The 15,365-nt window shown below is 42.4% G+C and overlaps 1 protein-coding gene and 1 long non-coding RNA gene across 4 annotated transcripts in view; one reads left to right on the top strand and one right to left on the bottom strand.

Annotated features, from left to right (window-relative positions):
• MVB12B (multivesicular body subunit 12B) overlaps nt 1-15,365 on the top strand; it is a 97,989-nt gene that overhangs the window by 44,969 nt on the left and 37,655 nt on the right. The window lies entirely within an intron of this gene.
• LOC309361587 lies at nt 8,933-11,911 on the bottom strand. The gene is made up of 2 exons (XR_014164535.1): nt 11,305-11,911; nt 8,933-10,934 (listed from the first exon to the last, which is right to left on the bottom strand). It is a non-coding gene; the product is annotated as an uncharacterized lncRNA (long non-coding RNA).

Genomic DNA, 15,365 nt, shown 5'->3' with positions numbered 1-15,365 from the left:
CACCTGCCAGTGGTGGGTGGAACTAGAGGCAAAACCAAGAGGAACAAAGGATGTGAAACTTTCCCCATTGTACAGTAGGCTGGTTTCTACACAGCACTCTATTCTCCACGCAGGCAAGCAAGAAGCGTCAGAATCCAGGGACACATTCCAGCCAGGCAAAGGACACTCAAGGAGGATGTCAAAGAAGGCCAGTGAGGGGTGTGTTCTTGCAGAGAGGGGGTGTTGCCTGGAGAGAGTTCCAGGTATTAGGCAGAGAGGCTACACTAGATTCCACCAGGCCAGAGGTTCTCCTCCCCTGGAGTACTTGAAAGTGAACACAGGCTGTCATGGCTAGTAGCTGTCGGCAGATCTATCAGTCCTGTGTCATCTGCTCCATGCCTTTATAAGCGTTGCTTGCTGGTTCCTGAAGGCCATGCGTGCTATTAAAAGACCCAGTGGGAAGCCTGGCTGTGTTTTGTTTTAAGCCTGCTTTCTCCTATCTGCATGGCCTCACCTGTACTTCCGTTTCTTGGTCGCAGTGAAGTGTGACAGACAACGGCGATAACTGGATTGAGAAGTCAGAAACTGGCTTAATTAGGTTATAGATACTGTTTCCGCCCACATACGATATGGCCCACGAGGCGTAATTAAAAGTGGTTGCTTGGACCACACATCTCAGGTAGCATCGTTTGAGCTTCTCAAAGCCAGGAGGGCAAGCAGAGAGCGAGAGAGCAGCGAAATGACAGAGGCCAAGGAGGGATGTGTATTTACACAGGGGCAACAGATAATAAAGCATGGAAGTGAAGCAGAATCCTGAATGAAGTAGAAGTAGAAAGGGGGGGGGATTATTTATAATAATGGGAGTCAAACAGAAGGGGGAATAAGTCACTTTAAGGGTGCATAAATTTTTACGATGGCGCATAAACAGCCATAGCTTGTCTTGTCTCTCTCCCCGTCTGTCCCCGCCAATAACGAGGGACGGACGGCGCCGAACATAAAGGAGGAATATAATCAGGCAGAGGGAGGGGACGGATGGGAAGGCCTGGTGGATTGATCGCAGAGTGCGTTTGTATATCCCAACGTAAAAGGTTGGAGGCTGACAGGTGGCCGGGTTTTTCCACTGTATAAAGCCATGTGGGGGCTGTCAGCCCCACGCAGGCGGCCTCGTTGCAATTGATGAATTGCCTGCTTTCTTGATTAAACCTTCCGTCACTTAAGAAACAATAAGCCCAGGCATGGATGGGAGAGAGAGAGGGACACATCAAGAAGTGTGTGTGTGTGTGTGTGTGTGTGTGTGTGTGTGTGTGTGTGGTGGGAGTCTGTTTTACCTTTCTGCAGATGTTGGGCACAGAGTACAATGTGTATTATTAAAATGAATGTGGCATTTATATTGTCTTGTTTCTTTTGTGGGAGAAAGGGCCTGTAAATTATATGTTAATAATCAGATGGTAGGCCCTTTCCAAGAGAGCGAGAACTGAGGTCTTCAATCAGTTTAATTGGTAGATTAATCAACCAGAGCTTTGGTTGACTAATCAAAGGACTGAGGATTTATTTTTCTGTGGTTACGTTTGTGTATTTTGAAAACCAATACGCCTTTTTTTTATACTGGTGTGTTACAGGATTAACTGTGTGTTACTGTAATGCTGAATGAAAAAGGAAATATACACAATGGCTTTTCTGCTAAGAATGAGTGGATTAGTTTTTCGTCACCATGTGCTTGCTTTGGTATGTGAAAAAGCCATCTATGATTAGATTTTGGAAATAAGGCAAGTGCGTTTAAATTTAAATCAATGTAGTTTGTTAAAAAGCAGAGTAATCTGCTAAAATATCCTTTCCTCAGTTGACAGCCTTCTTAGGCTTACAGCACAAAGCATTGTTGATTGTCAATACAAGCAATGTGTGTGACTCTGCAACAGTGGTTGGCTGATTGGTTAGGGTTGTTGAATTTACCAGAGTTCCTAGTAGACTCTGAAGATCTACCTGCAAATTTCAGGTCTTCTTATAGTTGAAAAACAGTGATGTCTCTAAGCATATTCTGAACCTAGGAATTCGTTTTCATCATCTATACCGTGCTGAGGTCACTGTCTTTTTATACACAGATCTACTGAAGGGCTTCGTTTCAGCCTCCATGTTTCGGTGGGAAAAGTTGTGTTTTGTTGTTGTTGTTGTTGTTGTTTTGCTATTGTTAAACAATGCTAGTCAGAAACTGCTTATGATGCTTTATTGAGATTTTTGCATTGTAGGGGGTCGGACTGGATGACCCTCAGGGTTCCAGCTCTACAATTCTATGATTCTATGAAATTGGGGGTTTTTTTATCTGAATTCCTCAAGTGTGACAGTGTTCTTTGCTATAGCCTTTGAAACAAGGATGTTAAAGGGAAGGTGAGTCCTGAGTCAAAATTATCTGTATATTCAAACTATTTTAAATCATGAATTATGCTCATATTTTAAAAGTCACAATCTGTGTAAATATCTGTTGAGTTGTAGCTAGTGTAGTGCTTCTTAGAGTAGACACTGTGAAATTGACTTTTAAGTTCATTAATTTCCATGGGTCTGTTCTGAGTAGAATATTCAGCACAGATAAAAGAAAGTACTTATTCACGCAGAACATAGTTAATCTATGGAACTCACTCCCACAAGAGGCAGTGAAAGCTACCAACCACAGCTGGAGGCAGTAAGGCTTCTGAAAGCTAGTTGCTGGAAACAATAGGAGGGAGCGCTATTGTGCCCAAATCCTGCTAGAGGACTTCCTATAATGGGTATCTGGTTGGCCGCTGTGAGAACTGGATGCTGGACTTGATTGGCCATTGACCTAAGCCAGCAGGCTCTTTAGTCCAATGCTATTATGTTAATTTATGTGGATACTATCCACTCTGCATGCACACAGGCTGTGCCTTTTAGAATAAGAGGGTAACAGAATCCACAGTTTGAGAGTATTTGTTGTTCTTTTGTCTCTGCTGTGGTTGTTTGAATAACTGCATCTGGTTTTTATGATCTGCAGACCAAATAGACTAGTACTGCAAAAAAAAAACAAAAACAAAAAAAACCCCTCATATTTGTAGATCCAGGTATGTTTAATCTCTCTCTCTCTCTCTCTCTCTCTCTCTCTCTCTCTCTCTCTCTCTCCCCGCCCCCCCAATTTGCAGAATACAAAAAGACAGGTCCTTCTTTCCTCCAGTCTAAATAGAGGAAAGTGGTGGAAATGGAACAAAGAATAGCTATTCATTAGTTTGTCATCCTGACCATTGAGTTGCATTAACAATAAAAATAATGAATTAGACTTACGTCTATAAGCAAATCCCAGCCACGGTTAAGCATAGGCAAATTCTGGCCCTCCAGATGTTTGGGACTACAATTCCCATCATCCCTAGCTAACAGGACCAGTGGTCAAGGATGATGAGAATTGTAGTCCCAAACATCTGGAGGGCCAGAGTTTGCCTATGCCTAGAAGCATATTTTATTTCAATGGTTGAGATGCTGGTATACTAAATTATCCAACTATATTGAAAGTAGCCTTATTTTTGGCTACCTCATGCTCTATATTTTTAAATAAATATCAATTCATAGTGTGTGTTATTTTAATAAAAGCAATGTACAGTAACAGAAAAATCAAAGGAGCTCATTATAACATTTGTAGTTAATTTGAACTACAGTATGCTTAATCCTAATTCTTTCTGCGCTATTGATTACAATGGGACTTAGGTGTTCTGTTCAGCTGGCCACTGGATCACATCCTTTGAAAGATGTCAAATTGAGGAGTGCAAATATTCCATCAAAAGTTTGTGCTAAACAGATCAGCTTTTTAACACCTTGGCAGCTTTTGCAGTGAAGTTAATAAACAGCTTGTTTCAGGACAATATGTTAATGGTCCCCAAAGGGAAGAGGATTGGTCTGGCTTCCAAAAAAGTGTGTGTGGGGGGGGAGGAATTTGGCTGCAAGCAAAAGCCGTTTCAGTTGCAAGATGTTTCTTCTCTACAAACTCAAATGGACACACAAGCTTTCAGAAAGTTTTACAAATGAATCGTGCATTACAGACAAATCGGTTGCAGATTTTTTTTCTGGTACTTTTTTCTGTCAGACTCAGCACTTGCAACTATGTTAGCTTAACCATTTAAATTGCCCTTACTTGGCCTCAGTGATGCCCTCATTTAGCCAATTCTAATAGACTCTCTAGTGTTGCGACATATCACCCTGTGTAGTGCAAGGATGGGGACTGTGACTCTTATCAATGTTGCTGGACTCCAACTCCCATAATCCCTGAGCATTGGGCATACTGGTTGGAACTGATTAGTGTTGGCATCTAGCAACATCTAGAGGGCTACAAGTTCCCCATCCTTGACATAGACTGCAGGGTTCTAAATCCATTTGGAGAATCTATGTATGTAGATCAGACAAAAAAAATTCCTTCCAGTAGCACCTTAAAGACCAACTAAGTTAGTTCTTGGTATGAGCTTTCGTGTGCATGCACACTTCTTCAGATACCTGAAGAAGTGTGCATGCATACGAAAGCTCATACCAAGAACTAACTTAGTTGGTCTTTAAGGTGCTACTGGAAGGAATTTTTTTTGTTTTGACTATGGCAGACCAACACGGCTACCTATCTGTAACTGTAGATCAGACAGTCAGACCTTCCCAAGCTCAGCATGGATAGCATGGGGGAGAGGCATAGGAACATAAGAAGAGTCCTGCTAGATTAGGTAAATTGCACCTTCCCCAATAGCAACCACCTCATGTCATATGACCAACAAGGAAGGCCTTGTTTGTAGTGTTACTACCGAGGACTGCCTGGTTGCCCCCCACGCGGGAGTGCCAACTCGAATAAAATATCGGGGCCTCAGGTAAACGCTACCCTGCATAATTGATCACAAGATACAACACACACTATTTGAATGGCAATGCTCATGAACTTTGGGGGGAGCCCAGCCCCTCAAATATTTTATGGAGAGAGTGCTGAAGGAACCTCAGCCACTAGGAGTTGGCTCCTATGGATCCACAACAGGGCCATTTCAGTGGTGGTTCCCTGGTAGTGGAATGCCCACCCAAAAGAAGTGCACCTGTCTCCATCTTTCAAGAGGGATTTGAAAACATTCCTGCTTATCCAGGCATTTGGTGGCTGAAGAAGACTATTCCTGGCAGCCCCAAGATCACTAGATGGAAGAAAGTCTCTTACATTTCTTAAAACTGGAACTGATTTTTATATGTTTTTCAGTTGTAATTGTTTTTAGAATCGGTTTTAGAATGTATGCTTTGTTTTTAATCGTACATTTCGGTGGGGGGGGCCCTCAATAGGCAGTAAGCAATAGCTCAGGATCCTCTCCTCACAATCACCAACCAGATGGGAAGACTGCAGGCAGGACAGGAGCACAACAGCCCTCTTGCATTCCTCAGCAACAGGTCTCCAGAGCCATAGTGCCTCTGATGCTGGAGGGGTCTATTGACAGCCTTATCATCCATGAATTGTGTGTAAACCTTTTTTTAAAAAAATCTGTCCAGATTTGGTGGCCATCACTATAAGTTGTGATAGCATATATTTAGCTGTGACTTTTTGCATTGCAGGCAGTTGGACTGGATGACCTTTGGGACATTTTCCAAGTCTGTGATTCTGTATTCTGTGGGCTAAATTATGCAAGTACTTCATTTTTATCCATCCTGACTCCCAGTGTTCAGTTTCACTGGTTGATCTTGGTTTCTAATATTCTGAGAAAGGGATAAACACCTTAAACTAATTTCTTTTTCTCATCCTGACCTGCCTTTATAGACGGTGAGAAGAATGAAGTGTGGGTTTTTTGGAGGGGGAAAGAACTGGATACACTACCTGAGCTCTGTAGGTGAAGGGGATGGGGGGGGGGGACACACACACATTATTCTGGCTCCCTGGCTTTTCGCCTCAGATTCACAGAAAATGTAGCTCAGAGGGGAATACAGGTCCTTAACAACTCTCAGCACCCTTAACAAACTCCAGTTCCCTTTTTTTTGGGGGGGGGGGAGCAAAGTCTGTTTAAAATGGTATCATAGCACTTTAAATGTGTGACTGTGGCCCATTGACTCAACACTGACTGATTGCTGGATAGCAAACTTTGCATCATCTTCTGCCATACCTAGAGCCCTTTTGAAGGCTCTGTTCTGGCTTGAGCCAGCTTTGACCCCTCTTGTGAAGGCTTCTTGCTGATTTGAGCCAACTCAGACCCCCGTTTTGAAGGCTTCCTACCGGTTTGTATCCATCTGTGCTTCTCTATTGTCCCCAGGGAGTTGTTGACTTTAAAACAAAAGAGAGTGGCAAAGCTGAAGATGAACATCTTGGCTGCCTTCACTGTAAAGAACATTAGGTCCCATAGATTAGACTTGAGATGGAACAGATCTGTCAGCTCGCTGAAAAGGAGCTCATTATTCCGCAGATTTGTCTCCCCATTGTCTACAAGACAATGAATGATGCCATCCTGAGATCCTTTGTTATCTAGAGAGCTGGGTTTTTTTCCTTCTTCCCCTCAGCCCCCCTTCCTCCTACATGCCTGGGTTGTTTTATGGCATCAAAGATCTAGCGATCCACCGATAACATGGCATTCTCAGTTCTGCGTGAGACACCGATAATTTGACAGCCGCGCCTTCTGCTTCGTTTCATGTCTTGCACCAGGACTTCCAGGCCTTACTCCATCAGGCAGTGCTTTGACATTGTGTGTGCATAGCTGTGTTGTATCCCCATTCCAGAGCTTGAAATAGATACACAGGTGGCTTACAAGTCCCTTAACCAGCAATGTTTGGGCAAGCAAGTTGGGGTGAATGGACCCGAGGAATGGAGGAGCAGTCATCATCCTGCATCATTGTCACCATAAGGTATGAACATAATATAAGAGCCTGCTGGATCTTATGAAGCTTCGTTCTACTGAATCAGATCATTGGTCTGGCTCACTCAGTATTGTCGTCACCATCCTTTCTCAACCTTGGGTCCCCAGATGTTGTTGAACTTCAACTCCCATCATCCCTACCTAACAGGACCAGAGGTCAGGGATGATGGGAGTTGTAGTCCAGCAACATCTGGGGACCCAAGGTCTATACTTCTTCAGGGTTTCAGCACATTTCAGGCCTCACACAGAGATGCAGGGTATTGAACCTGGGACTTGCGTGCAAAGCAGATGCTCTAACCACTGAGCTATGGTCCTGGATGACATTTTTAGTTCATATTCAGCCTCTTAGCCACTATGCTTCTCTAGCTCTCACATGGAGTTGCTGTTGGCCTCCAGGTGCTGGTCCCTTTAGTAGGTTGCTCTTTGGACTACACAGCAATGACTCTTCTGGAGAAGTCCAGCTACCACTTGCTCTGCTGCTCCTTTTCTATAGGGCATGGCCATTGCTCAGTGATAAGAAATGATACTCTGCATATTATAGCTTCAAGTTTCATCTCTGGGAAGGATTCCTGACTGAATCCTAGTGGAGTCACTGCCAGTCAGTGTGGACACTAATGAGTTATATGAACCAGTGGTCTGATCATTTCCTATGAAGTGGAATATCACAGATATCACGTGGCAAAATATTTGTGCCATCTGCGATAGATTTCCTACTAATGATGGGGAAATGTCTGAACGTGTTTGGTTGGTTGTCATTATTTAAGTTACTGTAATTCATGGGGGTGATTTTGTTTTATACAGTCATACCTCGGGTTACAGACGCTTCAGGTTGCATTTTTTCGGGTTACGGACCGCCAACACCCGGAAGTACTGGAACAGGTTATTTCCAGGTTTGGGCAGTTGTGCATGCGCAGAAGTGCCGAATCGCAACCCACGCGTGCGCAGATGCGCCGCTGTAGGTTGTGAACATGCATCCCGCATGGATCATGTTCACAACCCGAGCGTCCACTGCAGTTTGCTGATAGCTTATTATCTTAAATTACTTAGGATATCAGATGAGATATGGAATCTTGGATTCTGTTACTTTGCTTTTAATTGAAGTTTGAAATGTTATAGGATGGCAATGTGATTTTGTTGTTGTTGCATATTTTTGTCAATTTTGCAAACTTTTTTGAGTACAGTAATCTAGAACAGCAGTGTACAAATTAAAAATGAAATGAAGAAAGCAACTCCTACTCTTGTTACTACATACATAATTTTAACAGACGTGATAAGTACCTTCATATCACAGACTTCCAACCTGTATGTTGTAATCAGAAAAAGGACCTTGGGAGGAACAAATGTGGTATGGTGGTTAGAGGGTCAGACTCTCTAGACCTGCAAGATCAGGATTCAAACCCTCATTCATCTATGAAGCCCACTGGGTGACCTTAGGCCAGTCACAGTCTCTCAGCCTAATGCACTTCTCAGGGTTGTTGTGGGGATTAAATGAAGAGGAAGACATTCATGTAAACTCCATGGAGGAAAGGTGGGATATAACTAATAGTAATAGATGATAATTTACATTTTTCCTCTTTTTTGTCCTATCACCATGTGCATTTATAAAACATAAACCAAACTTTGGAAAGCATCTTGGCCAGAGCACTATCGGAAGATGAGGTCCAAATTTCAAGATAGCAGTTGGCGTGGAAAATAAAGCCTCCAGCCAATGGTTTGGTAACAGCTTTGTCTCAAGCCTGGGTCTGTTGAAGTACTTTGGCGTTGATTAATGAGCTCTGGTGGCAGCTTGAATAGAAAAAATGTCCTTTCGCCATTTGCTTTGAAAAGGCAGAATGGCTGAAACCTCCAATTCTCTTGCAGAGAGAGGGCGGGAAATTTCATCCCATGTTGCCAAAAAAATGCCTAGTGCTCCCCTCCATGATAACTTTGTGCTCTTCAATGTGCGTTAACAGAAATAAAATAAAACCCTGTATCATTTCTTTGTAGGCGATGAGAACATTTTAATCAGGGCTTAGCCATTTATTTTTCACAGAAAAACTATTGTTTTGATCCATCTCTTCCCCCTCCACCCCTCTCCTCACTTTTCAAAGATAATTAAATAGTTCACTAAGCACAGTGTGGTGGCGCCTTTATTAACATAGGTAATTTTGAAAGGAGGATAAAGAAAAAGAGATGCCATTGTTTTAATTTGCAGCTAAAAGAATTGCTTTCAGCTTCTTCTTGGAAGGAACATTAGGAGGTTTGGGCAGTTGTTGCTGCAGTGTTTGTCTGATGTTTGGGCCTGAGGGTCTGTTGCCAATGTTAGGCCTACTCTGAGTAGGCCCGGTCAGATTAATAGGCATGACCGGTGTAGGTCCACTGATTACAGTGGTAAAATAGAAATGATTTCTGAGTAAAAGAAAACCTTAAGAAGCATTCATGGCAGGATAAAAGTCTGTAATTTTATCAGGACAAGTTATTTGTTGTTTACTGTTATAACAATTGTTTTCTCAAAATTCATCTTCTGTGCCATGAAAATAAATAACAACAGGTTTTTTTTAAGCTTCCCTGCCATGCTAAATGTTGCTGCCCCATTTGCTCTGGAGAAAGTGGAGAGGCCATTTTGGTTTTTCAGGAGGTGTAGGAGGGTCACAATGGCTTCTCCCATTTTCTTCATTCAGCCCACCTCTCTCTCACAAACGCACACAGTAGGGTTCTTCCAAAGAATGATGCTGTGTGATAATTTTGCTTCCTTCTGAAGGAGGAATTTCTGGGGTGAATTGGGAGGAATTGCACTTGTCAGCCATTTTGTTTGGTTTTGGTTTGGTTTTTTTAAAGCCCCTATCACAAATTCTGAAAAGATGTATGTATGTATATATGTTTCATAAAATATATACACCACTATTTTAAAAAATCTTACATTAAAACATAGAAAAGTTAAAATACTAAAGCAGAGTAAAAATTACCTCAGCTTTCTAAGCATCTGGGTAGACAAGAATGTTTTTAGCAGGTGCCAAAAAGAGTACAGTGTGGGCACCTGGATGATCTCAATAGACAAGGAGTTCCAAAGTACAGGCACTACAACACTAAACGACTGAGTTATTAAAAATCCTGTTATGTGGCACCTATAACAGTGTGTTGTGCTGATCGAAGTGGTTGAGTGGGCACATGTAGGAGAAGGCAGTCTCATAGCTCAACTTGGTCCCAATATGTTAAGGGCATTATATGCTAATAGTAACAACTTGAACTTGGCCCAGTAGGAAATCGGCGACCAGTACCAATTTCTGAGCACAGGTGTTATTTACATTCTGCACCAGCTGCAAGTTCCCAGATCAAGCACAAGGGAAGCCCCACATAGAGCATATCACAGTCTTGAAGTACCCAGTGCATGAACTACTGCAGCTCCATTTTCTTGGGTGGTGTTCATGGCTCATTTGCTTTCATTCTAAAGAACATATTTGCTATTGCTGCCTCTGGTGCCAGAACTCTTCCTAGTAAGTCACCATTTTCTCCTCAAATGTGTCCCCAGAATGGCAGTGCATTGTGAGAATCAACGCTGATTGTGACATAACATCATTCAGTTTCTGTTTTACCAAGTGGGGTGTTTTCTTGAGAGGGAGGGGAGAATTAATTTCTGTGTTGATTGGTTCTGCTCTGTTTGATGGTTTAACAACGTTATGCTGTGTTAGTGATTTTTATTGTACACCACCGTTATAATAGGGGTGTCCCTATCAACAGGCCTCTATTTCTATTGGGATTAAAGGTGTTTAAGAGTCCTTTTGCTATTCTGTAAATGAGCAGAATAGAATAATTCTGTGAATGATTTGGGATGGGGGAACTTGGGGGCCAGGTAGTCACATTCAGGAGTTTCAGATGCAAACCAAAGCACATCTGGAGTTCCAGATTTAGGAATATTTACCGAATTTTACACAAATGAGGTAAATTTTTAAGACATATTCCTTTAGAATGTCAAGTGTGTATACCCGCACAGACGTTTTGGTTTGGTTTCTGCACATTAAGGCTTTGACATGGAGGGAAACTAATTTAAATCTTAATTTAAATATGGGAACCTTTGGCCCTCCTGTTTTTGCCAAACTTCAACTCCCATCAGCACTGGCAATAATGGCCAAGAGACTGCCATTAAAAGGGAGCAGGCTATGTGAGTCACAGAGTCTGCATATTTCCTGTTCACAGGATGTTTATGTTTGCTATTGCTTTCGTTTCACTCTCTCTGTGTGTGCCTGAACACGCAAGCAGGCAGTCATGTTTTTTCTTTGTTCTGACCAACGCTGAATAAACTTGTAAATAAGCTCTCCTGCTGTGCATCTTTCGCTGTGCATTATCTGCTGATAGAGCGTGCATCAGTTCTGGAATGTGTAAGGCTATTTTCTGGAACTCGTGTCGCCAATTGCTGATACTGTATCTACGGGAGATCGATGGACGTCCGGAGTCGACGTGGAGGCAGTGATGGCCTTTGTCTCCCTGGCAGTATCCCAACAGAGACAAGAGATATGGGAGAAGTAGTTCAGAAATATCTGGGGGCCAAAGTTTCCCCTCACCTGTCTTAACTACTACGTCTTGGCTGATTTTAAATATGTTACCAAGTATCAATATACTTTTTTTTTTTTTTTGCACTGGGGTTCCCCCCCCCAAAAAAAATCCTCATTTTAGTCTATGATTGCAAATGCTGGAAAAAGAATTGATGTTGGAGAATGTCAGTTAATTTTTTTGCAAGTTTGCTTGAGCAACAGGGAATTTCCTTGAGAAACTCTTCTCCTTCTTCCGAGTTATTGAGTGCTTTAATTTGCACTGTGCACAATCCTATGTTCTTCTTTTTTCGAAAAGAAAAGAAAAGAAATCCCCCTGCAGGATTGACTTTAGTTGCCCATGGCCATCAGATGACATTACATCTGTTAGGCGTTCTTTGTGGTTTCAGCAGGGCCAGCTTCATGAATGGGTTACAAGGCTCTGTCAACATAGGAAGCTGTTTTATTCAGAGCCAGACCACTGATCCATCCAGCTCAGGATTGCATTCATGGATTGGCAGCAGCAGCTCTGGGATTTCAGACAGGGATATCCCGGAAATTGAACCCTTGGACCATCTGCATGCAAAGCAGGTGCTCTGCCATTGAGCTTATGGCCTTTCCCCGCTGCATTCCACTTGGCTGCTGCCTAGAAAAAACTGCTTAGCGTGGGCAGGAGGTGTAAATTTATTGAGAGCCAAACCCTTTCCTGAGATGTTCAGCCTGGCCTTGCCCCAGTGTTTCTTAAAATGAGAGCTGATAAAGCAGAGATAAAGCAGAGAAACTGAGAACTGAGCAGAGAGAACTGAGAGCCAGTGTGGTGTAGTGGTTAAGAGTGGTGGACTCATAATCTGGTGAACTGGGTTCGCTTCCCCGCTCCTCCACATGCAGCTGCTGGGTGACCTTGGGCTAGTCTCACTTCTCTGAAGTCTCTCAGTCCCACTCACCTCACAGAGTGTTTGTTGTGGGGGAGGAAGGGAAAGGAGAATGTTAGCCGCTTTGAGACTCCTTAAAGGGAGTGAAAGGCGGGATATCCAATCCAAACTCTTCTTCTTCTTCTTCTTCTCTAATCATGAGAACATAGATAGAGCCGGCAGCATCAGAGCAAAGGCCCATCTAGTCCAGCATCCTGCTTTCACAGTAGGCAACCAGATACCTTAATCTGAAACCCAGAAGCCAGACCTGAGTGCAACAGTGCTCTCCCCTGCGATTCCCGTGAGCATATTGAGGCATACCATATTCAGAGGCGTACTGCTGCCTCCGACAGTGGAGAGCATGGCCATTGGGGCTAGTAGGAGGCTTGTAATTCAGGCAAGACCTTTGTGGCTTTGGTAGAGGGGCAAGCTGAATAATGGAGTTTGTGTACATAATCACCCCTGCCTGTCTGTATACTTTTACCCTCATGTATCCAGGCTGAACACATGAAGAAGACTGAAAGGTTAGGAGTGAGGAGTGTCAATTTCACATTCAATTTAGTTGATTCTCAGCCAGGAGCCGCTTCAAGTTTCAGCATCCCCTTCTTCCAATACAATGCACTGCTAATCACACATGCTTATGCGCATCATGTACTAGTTGTGGTAAGAGTCGCCTGCCTTTATCAGGAATCTGCAGTGTATTTGTTTTGCTTGTACATGCCCCGCCGTTTTAATTTTTTTAATAGGAAGCTGCTGCAGCGTTTGGATATTTAAACAGTTATTAAAGGAATGACAATTAACCGATTGCCGACAGAGATTTCCTTGAGTTGGGGGGGGGGACGCCTCCCCGAAAATGGAGTACAGTTTGCAAAAAGTATCGCGGTGCAGTAATGACAATGAATTTTGATTTCCCGGAACTGATATTAGACTCCTTATTAAACTATGTACATCTGCTTTTAATTTAGTCCAAATAATTGGAAAATGCAATGAAGCTTTCCAATTAAAGCGGGGGCTTTATGCTGTTTAATAATACCCCCATAATATTATAGCTTATGAAGTGACAGGTGAGTTGGGTGAATGAATGAATAAAACATAAATGCGGCAATAAGGGACAGGAGAACGGGAGACAGTTGCAGGGGATTTTAAATGCTCAATGTAATTTGCATATATTAATCTCCTCTTTTCAGCCTTATCAAGCATTCTTCAGTATTTGAAGTTAAAATAGCGTTGACAGGCGAGAGCACGCTTAGTTTTTTCGAGGATTTATTACTTGTATAATTTCTGATCTTTAATAAGCAGATATGACTGATCCTCATAGTTCTATAGAAATCGTTTAATTGTTCCAGATGGCGTGTACTGATTATGCAAAATTACTTTTCACACAGTTTTTTTCACCCCCTCTTTTGGTGCTTGTATATGATGTGTGTGATGGAGTTCGGAGTAAAATTTAAAAAAAAATTATAGCAGCCTTATCGTGCTGTTTTATGATGTGTTAAAACACACACACACATTCAGTTGAATTTAATCTACTGAATTACATTGGCCAACAGCTATTATAATGTAACAGAGAGATCTTTTTTCTTTTTCCACTTGGAGGCTTGATGAAGAATAATATAACACATTCACTATTGTTCATTACAATATCACACACACACACACACACACACACACAGCATTTCTAGAGAGAGAGAAGCCTATGGCTGATGAAAAATGCATAATGCATAATTTGTGCACTTAGATAAAATGCAAAGGAATTGTTCTCTTCGTTTTTGGAGAGCAGATCCATGTGCAGAACAAATGAAATAACCTTGTTGTGACTGCTTTCCTCTCATCAAGAATGATTTTCTTTTAATGATCAGGGTGGCAAATTGTATTTTAATTTTTAGATCATTGGCACGGGCTGTGTCCTGTTGACAGGTGTCACCGCCATCCTCCTTCATGGCTCGTCTAATTCGGATATCTCAATGGTCCCTTTTTTGTAATTGAAAAGGCATTTTGTAGCAGAGAGTGGTGGCTGCAATTCAGTCTCTTTAAAAAGCTCCCCCACCTCATGCTATGTGTGTGCTCTATGGATGTTGTTGGCCTCCCAAGTCCCGTTATCTCTAACCATTGGCTAGGCTGGTAGGGGCTGATGGGAGTTGGAGAAAGTCTGAAGTTCACTGGTAGAGCACCAGCATCTCCAGGTCGGACTGGGAGAGAGTTATGCCTGAGACCCTGAAGAGCCATTGGAGACAATTCTGAGCTTGATATGTCAGTATATGGTATATGGTTCCATATGGAATCCAACACTTTTCCAATCCCTTATTATTCCACCTCTTGAAGGACTCAATTCTGAAGACTACAACGTAGGGATGGAGAATCGGTGACCCTGCAGCTGTTATTGACTAAAACCCATAATCCCTGAGTTGGACCATTGGCAGTGCTGGCTGGGACTGATGGGAGTCCAACAGCATCTGTAAGGCCTCGAATCTCCATCCTTTTTATGCTACGGTCTTGTTGTACAATGCTGTCTATCACTGCCACACCAAGGTTTCAGGCACAGTCTTTCCCATCACTTGCTAACCATTTCCTTTTAACCAGACTTTCTGGATATTGAATCTGGGGACCATCCACATGCAAAACATATGCTCTGCTACTTAGCATGGTTGGTAATAAAGTTTCAGTTCAAGAGAAGCTGGATGGAGAAGGATACTTGGGTATGTTTGTAAAAGCACTTTCCTTTTGTGTCTACATTAGTGTCTACATTAGTAAGTATGAAAGGGGAGCTGTTTAGCCAGCAAGAATTGTTCTCACCCTTAGTGTTGATTGGAGCCAAACAGTGTAAAAGGAGGTGCATTGCCCACTGAGAATTGGCTCATAGGAGAAGACATGCAGGAAGAACATCAATGAGTAGTTGCTATTATATTCTGTGTTTTTCCCTGATAGGGGCTCAAGGCAGCTTACAGCAAAAATAGAAACAGCTAAAAACATAGTGGGAAATGCAATATTAAAAAACAATTATTGATGTATTTACTTGCGCACATGCACATAATTATACATATATTAGGAGCATGGAAAACAAAAGGTGCTTCATTTTCAAGAGAATTATATGCAAGTTCTGGGCCCATGTGTGTGCACAGAAAATAGTA

The sequence above is a fragment of the Podarcis melisellensis genome (assembly GCF_964234715.1).
Source record: "Podarcis melisellensis genome assembly, chromosome: Z".
NCBI classification, from domain to species: domain Eukaryota; kingdom Metazoa; phylum Chordata; class Lepidosauria; order Squamata; family Lacertidae; genus Podarcis; species Podarcis melisellensis.
The sequence above is the reverse complement of the archived record's forward strand: the minus strand, read 5'-3'. Positions and strand labels throughout refer to the sequence as shown.